General features: G+C 52.0%; 1 protein-coding gene across 1 annotated transcript in view; it reads left to right on the plus strand.

The window, feature by feature from the left end:
- The window catches only part of UGGT2 (UDP-glucose glycoprotein glucosyltransferase 2), a 1,432,652-nt gene that overhangs the window by 1,233,862 nt on the left and 179,796 nt on the right, over positions 1-18,994 (plus strand). The gene's annotated exons all lie outside the window — the stretch shown is intronic.

The raw sequence follows: 18,994 nt of genomic DNA on the forward strand, positions 1-18,994 counted from the left end.
TATCATCTAATCTATTTAAAATTAGTTTAAACGTAGGCAGATCACAACCATCATTTGTATGCAGAATGGCCATTTTGGGTGATAGTGTCCCAGTTAGTCCTAGAAGATATAGAATTTGTAAGTGTACTGTGTCTCGGAAAGGGCAGAAAACATGACATGCCCATGTGGTGTGAGGTTAAGTACCCTTTTTGATATGACAACAAATTCAAGTGGCTCAGATGTCTGAGATCCACAATGATCAGTCTGGACCTGTGATGAAGTAGCCTGTTTAATATTGTCATCATTAATAGTCTTATTGTAGGTCAGATGGCCAAGCAAGCATCTTGAGTTCTTGTTGGCATTATATCTAGGCATTACATACTCTTCCCTCTGCTTGGTGGATCAATAGCATTTGACTATTTCAGGTGGCTGTCAGAGCTTGGGTCGTGTTGGCCCACATATTACATTATATCATTGTATCATCTGTTGTGCCATGGACGTTTTGTGAATAATGGTCTACAGCATTCAAAGTGCATTTAAATATTGTGTTAGCTGTGTAGGCAAAAAGTCCCTTTGAATATACGGAAAATACTTTTAAGGTCGCAAGAAAATTACAAGTATTTACAAATGCAATAGCTTTTGCCTTGGTCAACCCTCTCCCCAAAACCTGGGCAATGCAAACACATATGTGTTGGGTTTTAAAGAGGTTAGCTCAACATGTACACTAACACATCTGTAACATATGATCACGAGCATTGGTTCTTCTGTTCTCTGTGTGTGCCTGAACTTTAATGTATTGAAAGTGATGTACATTTCTGCAATGACACCATCATACCATAAGGTTGCCCACAAATTTCCAGGGATTACCACCATTGTGCCATGGCCAGCATTTTGCCAGGGACTGACTGCCACCACTGTGCCAAGGCATCATGTTGCCAAGGATTACCAGCATTATGCTAGAGCCAACATTTACCAGGAATTAACACCATTGTTCCAGGACCAGCTTGTTTCTAGGAATTCACACGAGTGTGCTAGGGCCAGTACATTGCCATGGACTATCACCATTGTGCCAGGCCCAGTATGTTGCCTGGGAGAACCACAGTTAGACTTGACCTTCATTTTTCCAGAAATTACCACTATTGTGCCCAGCATGTTGCCAGGGATTATCACCACTGTGTCACTGTCTGCAGATTGCCAGGAATTACTACCACTTTGCTGGTAGACGATTTCAGGGACGGAGGCTGTGAGGAAAACACTTGCTGCTCACCTGCACACACAACACTCACACAGTCATGCACTCATAGGCAGAGAGACACAAGCGCACACCCACACGCACAGTTTAGAAACTTGCCTTTCTTCCTGACTTCCGCTGCAGCTGGGCCTGTTTTGTTTCTTCTTTCCCGGGCTCTCCAATTATCAATCAGTGTTTGTGCCTCAGACAGCGTGGGAGAAGGAGAAGTGGGGAGGGGCAAACACGTGTGCAGTGGGGAAGGGAAGTGCCTTGGGGTGGGAAGAAATGTTGAGCCCAAAGTGAAAGTGGCGGGTTGGGGGATCAGCACAATTGTTGAAGGAGAGAGCAGGTATGCCTGGCAAAATGGAAGTGGAGGTGGAGGGATGAAGTACCTGTTTGAGGGTAGGGGGATCGGGGAGTGTCCATAGCCATCAGTACAATGGAGAAAAAATTGTGCAGGGATTCACTTCCCTCTCCTTCAGGCAGGGTGAGACAGTACACACATTGCTGCACCGGATACACTTTTCAGCTGTCATAGCAGGAGCCTGTGCAGTACCCCTAACGATATGCTGACATCCCAACTTGAGTAGCCTTCGCCTCAGTGCTGCTGCCAGTTCGTGGCCGCAATAAGACAAAACATGTAAAACTGTCTACACATTTGGGATGTAATAAGAACTTACAGCTTTGAATGAAAATCACCCTGGCAGGTAAGCAGGCGTCCATCTAACTCTTCGGTCATTGAATTGTTTCAAGCATTTGCTACTCCATCCATGAGATCTTCCTACTTGAATGCATCAACGCCTATTGCTTCAGAGGTAAATAATTTTCCCACTCTCAGTGGTATCTAAATGACTATAGCTAGATCTGGTAGTAGATCCGCAAAACAAAAGTGTAAGAATTGGGTTATTGGTTGAGGGGGGTGAAACCCTACTCAAGCAGCAACCACAGTCCTTGTCAGGGTGAAACACAAGCAAACTTCAAATTAGTCTGTGCTCAACCCTCTGGTAGCTTGTGTAAAGTATTCATGCAGCACTTCAAACATTAATGATGTAAAAACACAATACAAGAACAATCGCACACCAATTTATGAAAATAGATTATATTTTAATTAAGTTATTTGAGACTAAAACAACAAGAATTCAATTAGTAGGTCCAAAGATATCAATTGTAAATATTTAAATCAAATAGTTCTTAAAAGCACAAAGCGCCAACTGAGGTTATCTGGTCATGCTGAACCGGGACAAAGTGCCAAGTTGAGACTGACCGCAATGGAGCACTGCTGAATACAGGGACCAAGTTAGGCCTGCTAAACAAAGTACCTTAAATCCTGGCTGCAGAGCATTGCTATGTCCCACATTGAGGATGCATCATGCAGCGGCGGTTCTGATGAGCTCTTGGCTGCGATACAAGGTACTGTGTCGTGCAGTGGCATTTCTGGAGAGCTGTGGGTTGTGATGTGAGGTCCTACGTTGAGGATGCATCATGCTGCAGCAATTCCGAGGAGCTGCGAGGTCCTGCGTCGGAGATGCGTCACGCAGCGTAGGTTCCAATGCATAGCTGCGAGGAGATGCGCGGCATCAGTTCTATTCAAAGGACCACACCGGGACTGGCAGAGCACCTTCAGGCCCACTTCTGAGGCTCCAGGATTGCGTAAGGCAGAGTATAGGTGCAGGGTTCATGGTGGTGGCCTTTTCCATCTCTGAGGCTCTGATCAGGAGACCAGACAACTAGCCTTTGGAGTCACTCTGGTGGTCCTGGGTTCAAGATGCTGGTCCCGTTTGTTTCACTCAGGCAGCAGAGTATCAGTCCTTCTTGCAGCAGCTCCTGAGTCTTCCACCGGTCCGGATGTGTACTGAAGAGTTTGGTCTGGGGCTGCACTATTTATATATACCTGGTGCCCACTTTGAAATAGGAGATACTTCTCGAATCCTTCCCCTACAGAGATGTCTGGAATTCCCTTCCTCCCTGCCCTGGCCCCAGGTTGTCCGGGGTCACAAAAGACTAATGTGAAACACTTTGTGAGTGTGCTGAGGGAGAGGCTTTGTGATATGCAGGTGTTAGAGGTGACAGTTCCGCCTCCTCATTAAGTCAGAAATGGCCCACCCTGCTAACATCTATTCCCCCTTTGTCTCACTGACTGGAAGCAGTACTCAAAGGTCAGCTGCCAGCTACATCTAGTCATGTGACCAAGAATACAACTTTCAAGCACCAGATAGTTGGGATAAGAAAATGGCAACTTTCTTAAAGTGGACTTTTCAGAATTGTGACTTAAAATCCGACTTCAACTTTAAAGGTCATTTTAAATTGCAATTTTTTAGAGACCAAATTCAACTTTCGTACCTGCTCCCAATTTAAATGTATCACTTATTTAACATAAGTTACACTTATGTTATCCTGTAGGAGCTATAGGCCTTGTAGTTAAGCAAAGCAAATTTAAGAGTTTTTTATTACGAGGAAATGTAAAAGTTATATGTACATGTCCAACTTTTTAAACACACTGTATCCTGCCCTATGCGCTGTTTAGGGCCTACCCTATGGGTTACTTGTATATATCAAAAAAAGGAAAGTTTAGCCATAATAAAAGGTTTATTTTGCAATAACAGGCCTGATACAGGTTTAAAGGGCTATTTAACTGGGCAGCACAATCAGTGATACAAGCCCACTAGTAGGGCCTGGGGCATTTGCTAACCGACATTGGCCATTAAGTCACTCGCAAGGGGCTCTTAACGGCCAGCAAGCAAAGCCAAGGGGTGGCCACATTGAGAATAAGGCTGCGGATGACTCCTGCTGCTCCTACGAGGCAACTTGGGAGAGTCATCAGGTTTCTCGCCAGGGGTAAGTGAGGCGCACTGTGTGCTGCTGAGGCAGAGTGCATTCCACTACCTGGCTGAGGATCGCTAAGCAGGCTCTCCCCTATACTACCTTGGCCCTGTTTTTTTGAAAGAATTCCTCTTTATTGCGCAAACACTGGCTTAATATGCCACAGCTACATGCTACAGGGGCCAATAACTCATCACAAGTTCAACCCACAGCTGAGCTGCAGAAATTGAAGACATGTACTGGATGTTTCAGCGTCCTCGTGTTGTCTTGGGACTTAATTCACCAGTAGGCAAAGTGCCCCTAGGGGTGGTTCTTGCCAATTCCCTGCACCATGCTACCTGAAGGCACTATAAAGTGCATTGCTTAGTCCTGCAGAAACTCTTGTGCATGGAGGTGCTGACTGATTGGAACAGTGCAGCGGCCCGGTTCAAAACGCGCAGACATCGATTACCAGCCTTGTAGAGCAGCTCGGTTGGTCCAGGCAGGGTTAGGCCGCGCCTTCTGCTTATTGGGCTGCTCCACAAACATTTAACATCATGGGAAAGAGGAAAGCCCCAGGGAGAATGTTCCCATCCCTATGAACCAGACAAATGGCACAACTTTGCATTGTTTTTTAGTCCGTGTAGTAAGTGTTGTCTCGAAGGAGATTGAGCTAGCCCAGCGGCGAACATCTCAGGACTTTGGTGTCGCACCTAAATTTATTAGCTTCTTCTGCTAATTTAATCGCAGATTCTACTAGTGTGTCTCTCTAAAGTACTCCCAAACTGCCCTTTGCCGCAGCAGTAAACCAGGCCACTGCTGAGTCGACCAAACACACCCATTGCGAAACTAATGCTACGCTTCTTAATGATTAATGGCCCTTGAACTAAGTGTAATTAGATGCCCCGACCCCTTAATTCCACTACACTAGTATCTTGGAACGTTGCTAGCTTAGCATTGAAGCTTTCTTGCCCCTTATGGGGTACGTTCATAGATTGTTCGATATTTGTTAATTTCAAGAAACATGGGCACTGTTTCCGCAATTTCGCGCAAGGCATGCCAACTTCTTTGCGGCTGTTACTACCTCAGGAAAAGGAGGGCCTTTGGGGGGATTTTCAATTTGGGTTCCGACTTCCTTACAGTGCACGCCCGTGGAAAACACTCTGGGAAGCCTAGATATCCAATGTGTTGTTCTAACATTTCCTTCTGGTGGGGAGAGCTACCTGCATAATGTGTATTGTAGACCTGGGAGCAAAGGAGCTGAGTTGCAGGTAAGACTTGCTTAGTGGCCATCTAGTATATTTGTATACATGTTCTTTTAAAATTGTTGTAGGCAATTTCAACTGCAAAGTCGAACCTTTGTCAGCCTCCTTATGAGGATTTTAGTAATGATGCAGAACATGCCTGGGGCGTCCCTCGAGTCTCACTTCCTCCTGTGAAAAGATGGTCTGCCGCAGTAATGCAGTTGGATGCGTTTACACTCAACAATGGCCTTTAGGCATGTAACGGTAGATCCAAATCAGATATGGAGTGGAGACATGTACAACTGCCTGCATTGTACCCACCTAATCGACTGCATCCTTTCGGATATTAAGATGAGACCAGCCTTGCTCGATATGGTGGTAATTTCAAGGCAGGATAGTGATCACAGCGCCCTAGGCTTAACACTGGTAGCCCTGGGAGACTCCCTTCACATCGCCCCAAAATAGGCTTTAGACTGAAGGCTGGTCCGTGGCAATAATCAGCATAGGATTAAGAGTATGGTGGTCGAGTCAAAGGAAACCCTTAAGAAGGTGTTAGAGGTTAGGACTTTAGGGTCGGAAGCCATGACAACTAAGAATGTGTCCAGTTACTGTGTATTTTCCATGCAAGTTTATGTGTAATACATAATTCTATGTTTCCCTCCCCCAGGAACCTACTCATGAAAGATTCTGCAGAAACAGAGATAAGAAAAAAGGAGGCAACTTGGAACACAGTCTTGTAGAGAAGCTAGACATGCCTTGTTAGGGTCCATAAGATCAGGGTCTAGAGATGCAATTCAGGCAGCCAGGTCGCTTTATAAAGCCACCATCTCTGAAACAAAAAGAGCAAAGGAGTACAACAGATGGGTTTTAGTGTTGAAAATCATTAAAAGTAAAGAGCAGTGCACCTTTTGGTGCTTAGTTCCAGGAGGACGATTCAGGAATCTTTTCTGCAGTTGAAAGTAATATTGCGGCGGATGCTTTGGGTTGAACACTTTGTATGCTGGGGGAGAAGCCCAGGAATCGATCAATCCACACTTGATAGATACTGCACGGACCCTGTTGTACTTGGCCCTTTTGGCAGGTTCACCCCTGAACTTTTTGCTTTAAGTTCTGACATGGTGGTAGTGGTTTTAGGCCTCTGTGGACTTAAGCACTGTGGCCCAGCGTAGAGTACGTGTGCGCTCTGAGTGCATGTGGTGAGATTGGCCTGCCCTCCCAAAGGAATGCATTGGTGATATGTGTGTCCATGATAATTTCTGGTATGAGAGGAGTGCATGGGCGAGTTTAGTATGTATGAACTCGTGAGAATAAATGCTGTGCAATGGTGTGCGCAGATTTATGGTGACTGGTGGAGAAATGCCACTTTTAGCAGTTGGCATTTCCGTGTACTGTGTGTCTGCCTGCCTGATGTGAATTGCATGTCTGGCTTGTGATTGACAGGAGTTGAGAGCTGTGGGTGGCTCCAGGAGCCAGGGGGAGTTAGCCTAGTGGTGAATAGAGAGATCTGCATGCAGATGGGAAGGAGGAGTTGCACCTGGGACCTGAATAGGACTGTGCCTTCCCTCCACAATGCTGGCGCCGCCCCCTGTGGTCCGTCTGATCACTGAGCCCCCACCTGACAAAGGAGAGAGGAGATGGGCAAAGCAAAGTGCTGCAAAGCCCCTCTAAACCAATCCTAGCTGGTATTCCCAAGCCCTGTGCTGTGACAAAGGGATTTTTTAATATAAATATAGGAGCTGTGACCCCATGAAAATGTTCTCTATTGTGCTTGCTCTTACTTGGGGAGGATCCTCTGCTAGGAGGAACCGCCGCGGGACCCAGCTGCTGTTTCCTGGGGGTCCCTGCGTGCTGGCCTGTCTGGCTGTGCTTTGCTAGGGTCTCCCCAGCACCAAGGACTCTCACTCTTTGCCTTGGCAAAGACTTTGTGGCTTCTAGCGCCTGGGAGCCCTGTTATTCAAATTTCCCCAGAGGAGAGAGGAGCACAGGGCTTGGCAGCGCTGCACTGCGATCATCCCAGAGGAAATCCCGACGGGGGGATTCCCCCACAGAGCGGGGGAAGAGCGGGTGCCCACCCCGCATTTGACATGTGCGGCTTTGGAACCTGCCCTGCATTATACATTTTTTAGGTTTAAAGCATTTTATTGTTACACTTATAAAAGAAAACAAAGACAGCTGTCGCTGAGAGGTAGTGCAAAAAATAATCACGACCATACAGGTGCGCCTTCATCTTGTAAAAGTTCTGCAATCATAATGTCCATCCAGGCTTTGTGTTCGGCGCGCATGCAGCAGCGACAACGTCAAGAACAAACAGCCCCTTCCCAAACCCCCCCCCCCCTTCCCCCTCAACCCCCTGTCCGCACCCCCTCTGTACAGTACTAATTCATTCTCCTACGCCATCTCCCTCGGGCCACCCTCCCCCCCCCCCCCCCGCAACTCCAAGCTCATCGGTTAGTCTGGACTATTGGTGGTGTTAATCTCAGCAATCGAAGGTATCGAGGGCATGTGAGTTCTCTGAATTCCGTCATGAGTAGCGAGTGGAAAGGCTGCCACAGCTCACAGAATTGCTCCACATCACCCGACACCGTGAGCGACAGTTTTTCCATCCCCAGGACATGCCACAGTCTATGCAACCAACCCGTAATGGATGGAAGTGTGGTGGTACGCCAATAGATGAGTATGTTCTGAACAGCTGAACCCAACGCTATCGCTATCTGTCTACCCCTACGAGATTTCAAAGGGTACATCAACCCGTTGGGCAAGCCTAAAAGGACATACGCGGGGAAACGGGGCAGCTCAATGTCGAAGCAGCGGTCAATCTCATCCAAGACCTCCTTCCAATAGGAGCCCAGTAGGGGGCAGTCCCATAGAACATGTGTCAGCGTGCCTTTCTGCCCACAAGCTCGCCAACAAGTATCCTCGATGTTATGGTTCATTTTGTGCAACCTCTCCGGCGTGTAATACCAGTACGTGGATATTTTAGTGAGCGTCTCTGTGAGTCCCGTGTGATACGCGGAGTGTCGCGCTCGGTAAGAAATGTGGTCCCACTCTGTATGACTCAAGGTCCTCCCCAACTCCCTCTCCCAACGTTCCCTCCCCGGATTATAAATATGAGAGGAGGTCGCCTGCAAAAATTTATATAAGTCTGAGATAAGCTTCGTGCCTGAAGTGCGCGTCACAAGCCACCTCTCATAAGGTCGAAGCTTTCTGTCCGCTAGCTCACGCACTTGTGGTTGGAGTGCCCAGTGGCGCACCTGCATATACCGCATCCTTTCCGTCTCCGGCATGTGGTACTCTCGCTTGAAGTCTAGGAACGGGATGACACCGTCCGGGTCATACATATGGAACAGCGCTCTGCATCCTGCAGTTTGCCAGCGCGCATAGGCCCCAGGTTCCATCCCAGGCTGAAAATCCGGGTTCCCGACCACCGGCGTGAGCGGCGAAGGGAAAGTAGTAAGCTCACATGTCGTGTTGGTGGCATCCCAAACTCTCATCGGGACTCGTGTGACAAAAGACGCATACAGGTTGGGGGGGCGGTGAGCCCTACGTAGGAAGGGCACCTCCTGTAGGGTCCGGCCAGCCACCGCCTGGTCCTGAAAGAGCCAGTGTTTGTCTGACTCCCACCTACTCCATTCCACTAAGTACCGCAGTTGTGCCGCCTGGAAGTACTTGCGTAAATCCGGTATGCCCAAGCCCCCGGCTTCCGGGGCCAGTGTGGATAAGGCTCTCTTGAGTCTAGGTCTGCGGCCGTGCCAAACGAAGCGGGCGAGGTCCGCCTGAGTTTGCTGGATCCATCCCTTTGGAGGCTGAAGCGGCAAAGCCCGAAACAGGTAGAGTACCTGCGGCAGGAGAGTCATTTTCACCGCAGCAATGCGGCCGAGCTAGGACAAGGTGCCTTTGCTCCAGCGACCCAGTTCCTCCTTAATTTTCGTACCCAGAGCCGCGTAATTGGCGGTCACCATAGCGGGAAGGGTGGGCACCAGTAGGATGCCCAGATATGGCACCAAGTCCTTAGACCAGCGCATAGGGAAGAGGCCTTGCAGCTCGGTTCTTGTGGCCGCAGTCAGTGAAACATCAAGAGCTGCCGATTTTCCTAAGTTCATTTTGAAGCCTGCGACGGCAGCGAAGTCCTCTATCTCATTAACACATGCCGGGAGTGCCCTCCTCGGTCAGACAGCATTAGAATAATATCATCTGCATAAAGGCTGACGGTATGCGTGTAACCTCCCATCCGTATGCCGGTCACATTCGGGTTTTGGCGTATCCTTTGGGCAAAGGGCTCCATATAAAGGGCGAAGAGCAACGGGGACAGTGGGCACCCTTGTCTGGTGCCCCGCTCTATCGCAAAGCTCTGAGAGTTACAGCCATTCACCCGTACCACTGCAGATGGAAATCGATAGCAGTTGAATACCAGGGTGGGGAATTTCTCATCTATGCCTACCTTTGATAAAACTTTTTCCAGATATGGCCAATGTACCCGGTCAAAGGCCTTCTCTGCGTCGACCGCCAGCAACATTCTCTCCCCGGGGATCCGGGAGGCCTTCTCCAAGATATGAACCACTCTCTTGGTGTTGTCCACCGTTTGCCTTCCCGGGACGAACCCCGCCTGATCCGGGTCCACCAACCCCGGCAGATGAGGTGCCAGACGTGCTGCCAGAATCCCTGTATACAGTTTGAGGTCGGTGTTCAAAAGGGAAATCGGCCTGTAAGAGCTGCATTGTGCCCGGTCCTTGCCCGGCTTAGGGATGACCGAGACCGTTGCTTGTAGCAACTCCGGAGGAATAGCCCCAGGAGCTGAAAAGGAATTGTAAAGGCGTGTAAGGATAGGCGCTAGTGCGGTACAAAACGTTTTGTAAAAAACGGGGGAGTAACCGTCCGGGCCCGGGGCCTTTCCCTGCTTAAGCTTGGAGATGGCCGAGATAACCTCCTCGACACGAATATCCCTTTCCAGATGTTCCGCTTGTGCTGTGGTAAGGGAGGGAAGGTCAACCGAGGCGAGATAGTCTGCCTCCGCTTGCTCCGATGGGGGCTCCCCCGTATAGAGGTCGGCATAGAACCGTCAGAAACCCTCCGCAATCTGGTCATCCTCCGTGGCAGTCACCCCAGCGGAGACCGTTAGTTCTTTCACTAGGTGTCGTTGGTGTGCTACATGGAGTTTGTTGGCAAGGAGCCGGCCGCATTTATCGCCCCCTTGTAATGCGCATGCTTCAAGCGTAACGCAGCGTATTCCGCCCTGTCCATGTCTAGCGCTGCCAGGAATTTCCTTGCAGCTTTCACCTAGGGGCTCCCGTCCTCTGATGTACCAGCTCTAGCTCACGCACTTTACTGGTGAGTTCGTCCCATTTCCGCTGACGCTCCTTATTCTCCGCCGAAGAGATTGCAATGAATTCACCTCGGAGCACGGCTTTCAGCGCCGCCCACTGTGTCGCCTGGGTGGTATCGGCATTGTCATTGTGAGTCTGATATTCTCGAATCGAGGTCTGTATATGCTGCACTACCGTTTTCCTATGTAGCAGGGTGTCCCTAAGGCGCCACACCCCTCGCGATGGGGACACCGGTGGAAGGCGGAACGTGCCCATGACGGGAGCGTGGTCCGATAACGAGAGGACTCCTATCTCTGAGGCTACGGCCAGGTCCCGGACCGGGCCCGTGACCAGAAGGTGGTCCAGCCTCGCATACGTTTTATGCGCGTGTGAGTAATAGGAGTATGCGCGTGTGGTAGGATTAAGGCAGCGCCAGAGATCCTGAAGATCTAGGTCTTCCATTTGGGTCTTGTCTGTTTGCGAGATCTCCCCCGCTTGTGGGTGTCTCCGTGCCGACCTGTCCATGGATGAGTCGAAAACCATATTCAGGTCCCCTCCTATGATTATGTGCCTGTCCGGGGTGGCCGTAATGTCCGTCAGGGCCGATCGTAAGAATCTGTCTTGATGTTCTTGGGGCTGCATATCGAACCGATAGTAAAGACCTGTCATCCCACCTTAACTCTATATGCTAGGTGTCTCCCTTTCTGTTCTGCCAGTTTGTGTAAGACCTCCCCTTTAAATGTCCTGGCCACTAGGATGGCAACTCCTGCCGTTTTGGTGGCGTTGGATGAGAAGAGCTGCGTCAGGAACTTTCGGGATCGCAGTCTATGACAATCTCGAGCCAGGAGGTGGGTCTCCTGCAAAAGGCAAATATCTGCATGCGTGTTTTCAAGTAAGGACAACACGGCCCTCCTTTTCACTGGGTTATTCAGCCCTTTCACATTAAGTGTTACAACCGTAAGGGCTGTCATCGGTGTGGGTAGAGGGTTAGCTCCGTCGGTGGGTCCTGCCCCAAGGGGGGCGGCCCCGGTGCCATTAGTGTGTAGGAGTGGTGCGTGGGCAAAACGAGTGCATCAAAAGTGCTGTACAGTCCCCCCCCCCCCCCGCCCCTGCAAGTCCCCACGAAACCCCCCAAAACAGTCCCCTCTCCCTCCTCCCACCAACACCCCAACCTCCGCCAAAAACTCCCCAAAGTCCTCCCACCCTCCCCACACCCTCAAACCACAGCCCAACTGACCCTGATAACTCCCGGCTTCCTCCCCCCCCCCCCCCCCCCCCCCCCAGTTGGACCCAGGGTCCCATTGTCCCAGTCCGGTCCTCAACGGACAAGTCTGTGGAGAGTTACTCAAGTGGACATCCAGCCACTACCCACTCTCCCGCCGCCCCCCAACCCCCGGACCCCCAAACCTGCTTCTTCAGTAAAGCTGTGTCGATCTCCCCCCCGAGGCCATTCAAGCTGTCAAAGCTACATCAACAGCCGCAGTGGACCTGTCCACCTCCTGAACAGCATCAGCCATGTCCGCTCTGATGGTGGGCGAGTCCGGTCGTGCCGGGGACACAGAGGATCGCCTCGCCGGGACCGTTTGCCAACCGTCCCGGGTGACGCGACGTCGGCGAGGGGTGGGCTCAGCGTCATCAGTTGCAGTGATCCCAAGCACGGTACAGGTGTCTTGAAGAGAGGGCAGTTGGTGCAGAGTACCATTCCACCTAAAGATGAGGCGGAAAGGGTGGCCCCAGGAGTATTGCGTGTTGTGGTCCCTCAAGAAATCTGTTGCAATTTTGAAAGTCTTGCGCTTTTGAAGCGTGATCACCGATAGGTCTTGAAAGAGGGCTACCTGATGCCCTCAGAATCTCAGGGACTGCTGCCGTCGTGCTTCACGGAGGATCCGGTCCTTCAAGGGGTAGTCCGGCAGGAAGGCCATGATATCTGGGGGAGGTGCCGAGGCTCGACGCGATGGGCCCACCCTGTGTGCTCTGTCTATCCTAATAGAGAAATCAGCCGACTCCCCCAGAATCTCTGGGAAAAGGTCCTGCAAGTACCCAGCCGTGTCCTCGCCCTCTTCTCCGGATGGAACGCCCCGGACCCTGATATTATTGCGGCGGGATCTGTTTTCAAGATCTTCATTGTGCGCCTGGAGGTCAAGGTGTTGCTCCCTCAAGCGCAGCACCTCCTGTTGCATCTGCGCAATCTCCTCATCTCGGGTATGACCCGCTTCCTCCACCGTGGTCACCCTCTCGCCCAAGCTATCAACCTCTCTGCGCACTTCCCGTACCTCTCCTGCCACCTCTTGTTTCAGTGCATGGAAATCCTCCCTGAGCGAGCTGAAGAGTGTTTCCAGGAAGGATCTGGTCACTGGGGGCTCCCCTCCTGCGGCCCCCTGGGAACTGCTCGCAGGGCTCGATGTGTGCTGTCACCTATCTTCCCGCGCCGGGCCTCTAGTAAGCATATCCTGCAAAGTCCGGTCCCCTTTCTTGTTCCCTCTGTTGCCAGCCATATCGCCAACGGGGCAGCACACTGAGTAGTGCGTTGCTGAGGTACACAACAACTCCGGGCCGACCCCACTCCGGCCACTCAAGGCACTCAGCGTTGCAACCCACCTCTCGTCAGTCTTAGTGATTTGCTCACCCCAATTCGGAACTCCGTCTCCTCCTATGCAGTCGTCCAGCGGTCTGGAACGAGGATGCCGGGTCTGGGCAGGTGGTTCTGTCCCGTGCAGATCGTCCGTACCTGGCAAAGTGTGTCAACGGCCCGCCGGGACGGCATCCCGGGCAGACAGGGCGTCGTGTATTCTTTCGGGGGTTAGTCCAGGCCTGCGGACGGGGCTGCTCCGGACCCTGTCTCCTAGGGCCCGTCTGTGCTGTGATCCGCTCTGAGGCCGCGGCCAATCTCACACCGACAAGCGTCTCCTATCTGTGCGGCAGTGTCCCGCTCTTCCACTGGGCCCCACCCGCAGCCGAGGTCCGGTCCAGGGCCCAGCTTCTCCGTTGGGACGCCCCTGTGCCTCGTTGCTCCCCCGAGGTTCCGCTATCGCCGGTCTCAAATCCCCGTCCGGGGTGAGCGCGTGTTCTCGGGCCTCGGCCCGTCGGAGAGGCACGGGGACAGGCCCGTGTTGGCGTTGCGTTCTGGCCCCCTCCCCTGGTCGCCGAGTATCCACTCCACACTCCCCAGCACCGGGGTCCGCTCTGGGAAGAAGGGGGGGGGGGGTGCTCCTTCACTGCCCCCTACCTGTGCCTCCGCCTCGTGGGTGGCCACACCACTGCTGTCCGGGTCGTGCCAAGAGTCGCCGCTGGTCCTCCTCTGCAGTCAGATGCGACCGCCTGTGCCCCCTGCTGTGTCCGGGCCTCTTTGGTGCCAGAAATCCCTCTGCGGCCACCCTCGGCTGCCGGTGCCCCAGGCGTTTGTCTGGGCCTCCTGGGTTCCTCGGCAGTCTGTCTGTGGCAGGGGCTATGCACGCCCGTCCCGCAGGCCGCAACCCCGGGCTTGCGTGGCGGCTCCCGGCCGCCCGTGCGTCGGCACCGCTGCCGGACTCCTTCGTGACACTTTCGATTTCAGGCCCGGGCTCCAAAACTCACCGGCGCCCGTCCCTCTGCAACTCTAGCCACCGCCTGGCAATCCGGCCCTCAGTCGCAGGCAGGAAGGTCTCCGCAGTAGGCCGCGTCCTCGGCCTCGCCTAGTCAGAGCCGGGCGCCAGAGCTCCAACTCACCCCCTCTCCGCCACCGCACTCCGCACCTCTCCGGGTGTTGTCCAGCGCTCTAATCTAGCTCGGGGCTCCACCGGTGCCCGCCTCTTGTTGTAGGGCAGCACAGGGTCCTCTCTGCTACCCCGCCCGGGGTTAGTGCTCCGGTCGGCTGCCAGGCAAGGCCGCAAAGATGGCCGACCCCCGCCTCCGTCGCTCCGAAAGACCCCAAAAGTCGATTCTTGTGCTGAATAGAGGGCTAACGTAGGGGTGCCCGCCTTTCACACAGTTTCGGCCTCTGCTCCGGAGCCGATCGGGGGGGGGAGATCGGCAATTTCTTACGGTCTAGGGCTCCGTGGTCGGAGGAGCTCGGAGAGAGTGCGTCCTCTCACCTCGCCATCTTGGCCACGCCCCTCATTATACATTTTTTAAACATAAGTGGGTGCCCTCCTGCGTTAGTTTTATTTACTCAGCGGGAGCCCACCCCGCATTGCTGCCTAGAAATCACCACTGCGGCCCAAGATCCAGTAAAGAAACTGCTGCTTCGGAGCAGTAAACAGAAAGTCAGGCAGGACTGCCTGTTTGGAGGCGGGACCAAGGAGAACAGCCCGGAAGAGACGCACTGGTCAGAAGCCCAGAGGCGGTACGGCGAGGAGAAAGCGGGCGTCTCCTCACCGGGCTCCGGAGAGCGAGGGAGAGCCCCAGAGTGCCAGCTAAGGAGCGGAGGCGTGCTGCAGTGGCTGGCGGGGCTCCCATGTTGTGAGGAGAGCCCCGCAACATAGCTACCGGGAAAGAGGAAGCCGGCCGGTAAAACGGAGCCTCCCTGAGGAGCAGAGCGGAGTCCCTGGACTGCCGGTGAGCGGGGGCTGAGGTGGGAGTGGTTGGCTTGTGCTCCCAAGGCCCAGTTGGGGGGGTCAGCTATTCCCAGTGTTGAGGCCAATTTCCTCAGTGGCGCCGCCGTAGCGGTTCTCTGCACCGAGGGGGCACCAGTGTTTTCTGAGTCCCAGAGCGGGACTCCAACGTGCACCTTGTTGGTGCTGGCTTCTCTCCCAGCTGCCCCGTCCGACATTGGGCAGCTGCAACGTTCCATTTCTAACAGGCCCCTATCGTAGCTAAGGTATCATCCCAGTCTACAATCGCCGGCAAGAAAGCTATGTGGGGTGGTGGCAACCCCCTTGGTGAGGCCCCTGCTGTTTTTCTCATTGATTTAGCACAACAACCGGTACCTTTAATATCAGGCATAGAGATCTCTAAAGCCCTGGACATGGTTACACCAAACAAGGCACCAGGGCTGGAAGGATATATAGTGCCCTTATTTTGCTTTGTTCTTTAATACTGTATTGAATGGTGCTCCTATGCCATCAACATGGTCCAGGCAGAGATGATTCTAATTCTTAAAAAGGGCTGTAGATCTTCTCCTGCTAATAATAGACCAATTAGTCTCATCAATAGTAAACAAAAAAATGTTTAGTCATATTATTTTGGGTAGGCTGAGCAAGTGGTTGACAGATGCAGACGTTCTAACCCCCTTGCAAGATGGTTTCAGAGATGGTATAGGTACAATTGACCAGGTTTTGTCTACAGTTACTGTATTGGAAGTACGTGTCTCAGAGGGGAGGCCGACTCTGTCATTTTTGTAGATCTCTGATCTCTTTTCGACTTAGTCCCCAGATAATCCTTTTGGAGGGTCTTGACAGAGATGGGGTCCCCATGCTATCTCTTAAAAGCCATCATTACGCTTCACTCGAAGAACTATGCACAGATTTGATGTGATCCTCAGGGTGAGCTAACCGACCCCATTCTTGTAAATCGGGAGTGAGGCAGGGGTGTGCGTTGGCCCAACCCTCTTTCTCATCTACATTAACGATTTAGTATTCTATCCGGAGAATTGTGAGGGTGATGTTCTGTCCCTTGCTGGGGTTAAGATCCCAGCACTACTGTTTACGGATGATTCCCTTTTTACTATCGAAATCTCTTATGGGTATAAAAAAGCATTTGGATTGCTTCGGTCCATCTGCCGGCAGCAGTGGCTGTAGATCAACCTCGGCAAGACGAAATATATGGTATTCAATCCATGCCCAACATCCCGTTCAAATCCCACTCTCAACTTTGAAAGTTTGGAACTTGTTTGAGTGTTTATCTACTTGGGGATCACTCTTTCAGAAAATTTTGACTGGGCATTTCACTTGCAGAAACTTAGACTCAAGCTTAAGCAATATTGTGGGGGCATCTTGAGGGCCAGCATACTTGTACATATCGTCCAATCACCCCAGACCTTGAGATCTATAGGTGTCAGGCACTGGGGGCCTCATTATATGGTGGAGAACCGTGGGGCCATTTACATGCTAGAACTCTTGAGTAAGTAGAAAAGCGGTTCATGAGAAGTTTAAATAAACTCCCAGCAAGCACTCTTCTGTGTCCACTACGTTTAGAGTATGGTCTAAGGTGTGTTAATGACATAGTGGGCTTGAAGCCACTGTTCTATTTGGGGAGACTGTGGTGAGCTACTGAGCTCATATCCTTCTGAAAGGCTCTAGAAGAGGTGATGGGGCAGTCTTGGGGCCAGTAAGATCCCTAGCTTAGGGTGGTCAGGGATTGTCTGAGGCAGATCGGGCTTGAGTATCACTGGTCTACACCAGTGGATGTTGTATTAGTCACAAAACAGACATTGAAAGGTACCTTCTGGCATCATGTAGACCATGTAGTACTCTAAGTTTTTCCAGGGTGTATTTACTCACTGCTTCTTTTTTGGGGGTTTAAAATTGACTATTGTCTGGAATCATTTATTGATGAGGTTGAGGCCCCCCACAAGGACTTTGTGCATCATATTCTGTCTCTGGACGTTACCCATTCGTTCCTTTACTGCTGCATGGAAGCGTGAACATTCTGATTCTGTTAGAACTTGCCCTTTCTCTTGTGAAGTGGTAGAAGCGGCTAAACATGTTGTTTTATTTTGTCCAGCCTATCATAGGTCTAGGAAGAAGTGGATATATCCAGTTGGCCGCAGCATGGGTTGTAGGAATGATAAGACTGCGTTTAGAATACTTAGAAGCGACACCAGGATCAGTATTGTTTTTGCTGTTTCAAGGTACCCGATGTACATGTGATTCAAAGGAAAGCGGACGGTCCAGAGATCCTGATTCTGGATATGAATTCCTAAAATGCTAGAGGAACTTTGCTCGAGGCTCTGGATCTTTCCAGCCTCATATGAACAAGTAAGAGTAGGGGTGTGAGCATATGTTCCTCCGTTCCAAATGATCTATTTTATACAATAGGATAAATCCTTTTTATGACACAGCCTATTAGTCCAAGTTGGTTTGAGTGAAAGTAGTTATTTTATTTTCATTCACTACTTTATAGATCCAATTCACTCTTTTTAAACTTATTTAATGGAAAGTTTTTGAAGACAGTAAACAGCCGACACATGTTTTGCCCTATGTGGCAAATCTGAAAGAAACAGGATAGTGTTAGATTCCTTACCTTAGAATATCCCCAGGCATCAGACTGAATCCGGAAATTTTTCGTCAGCAGTACCCCTGCGCGTCGGTAGGCGTCGTCTGCGGCTCCGCGTCTATCGTCGGCGTCGTGATCGCCGGGAGGACGTCGTCGGAGTACTTAGCACGCGCTGACGTCAGTTCTTCTTTTTTCCGCACCAGCAAGCGCAGATCCGTGAAGAGCAGTACTTCTAGTCATTTTTTACTACATTTTTTGATCTGTTTTGGACCTCTTTTCGAGTCGACTTCGACTCCTGGTGCCGTAGGGATGCCTGGCTTCAGCCGTGCAACGCTTCTCACCGCCTGATGTCGGTGACCGACCCCCACCATCCGTGTCTCTACTGCCTCAGGGCCGACCATGATGACAAGTGCTGCCCCGACTGCCGGGCCTTGACCTCGAAAGCTAGGCGGGAGCGGTCCAGTAAGCTTCTCGAGATCCAGCAGTCGGCTCCGTGCCGCTTAAGGTCCCAGTCGAGGAGGAAGTTGAGGGACCGGTCGCGGAGTCGCAGTCTTCATCGCTCGTCGAGCCATCACCACTCGTCGGGCTCCAAGTCCTCCGGTAAGTCGAGGCACTCTAAAAAGAAGTCGAAGAAGCGACTTCTGACTCCCCTCGCCGCTTGCGCGATGCAGCTGAGGGTTCGGGTGACACTGCCCGCGCGGCTCCGCCGGAGCCGCTGCGTTGCATCCGGCCCCATACCCTCAGGTCCCTGGGCTGCATGCGACGCTGGAGGAGATACATGATTTCCTTGTGGCCATGAGGACTCACTTCCCTCTGTCGAGGCCTGTCGCCGCGCCTTCACGCCCCACGGACCCGACTAGGGTCCCTGGCGAGCGGCGGCTTCGGCCCTGGCACTGTCAGGTGCTTCGGCTCCGGCGCCGCCGTCGACTTCGGTCACGACGCCGCAGGGCCCCGGGGGATCCAGTCCTGGAACCCGGTTGACGCCAGTTGACCTCACGACTCCTCCGCTGGCACCGACCCCAATGGTGTCGATCCCGGTGCTGTCTTTGGACAACGCCGTCCTCAGTTTCAGCCCCGATCCGGGATCGGAATGGTGCATCTCGGCACCGTGTCCGGCATCGGTGGGTGAGAAATTCACATATGACCCGGCTCCGTCATTCCTGCCTTTTTATCAGGACACTGATGAAGGGGAGGACTGGGAGGGGTCTGAGGATCCTCTGGCACAGCAGTGCCAGTTGAGTCAGGACTGGGCAGATGAGTTGGGGGAGGCCAGTGGTCTGGACACATCCCCTGACACTGGATTCATATCT

The sequence above is a fragment of the Lissotriton vulgaris genome, chromosome 8 (assembly GCF_964263255.1).
Source record: "Lissotriton vulgaris chromosome 8, aLisVul1.2, whole genome shotgun sequence".
NCBI lineage: Eukaryota > Metazoa > Chordata > Amphibia > Caudata > Salamandridae > Lissotriton > Lissotriton vulgaris.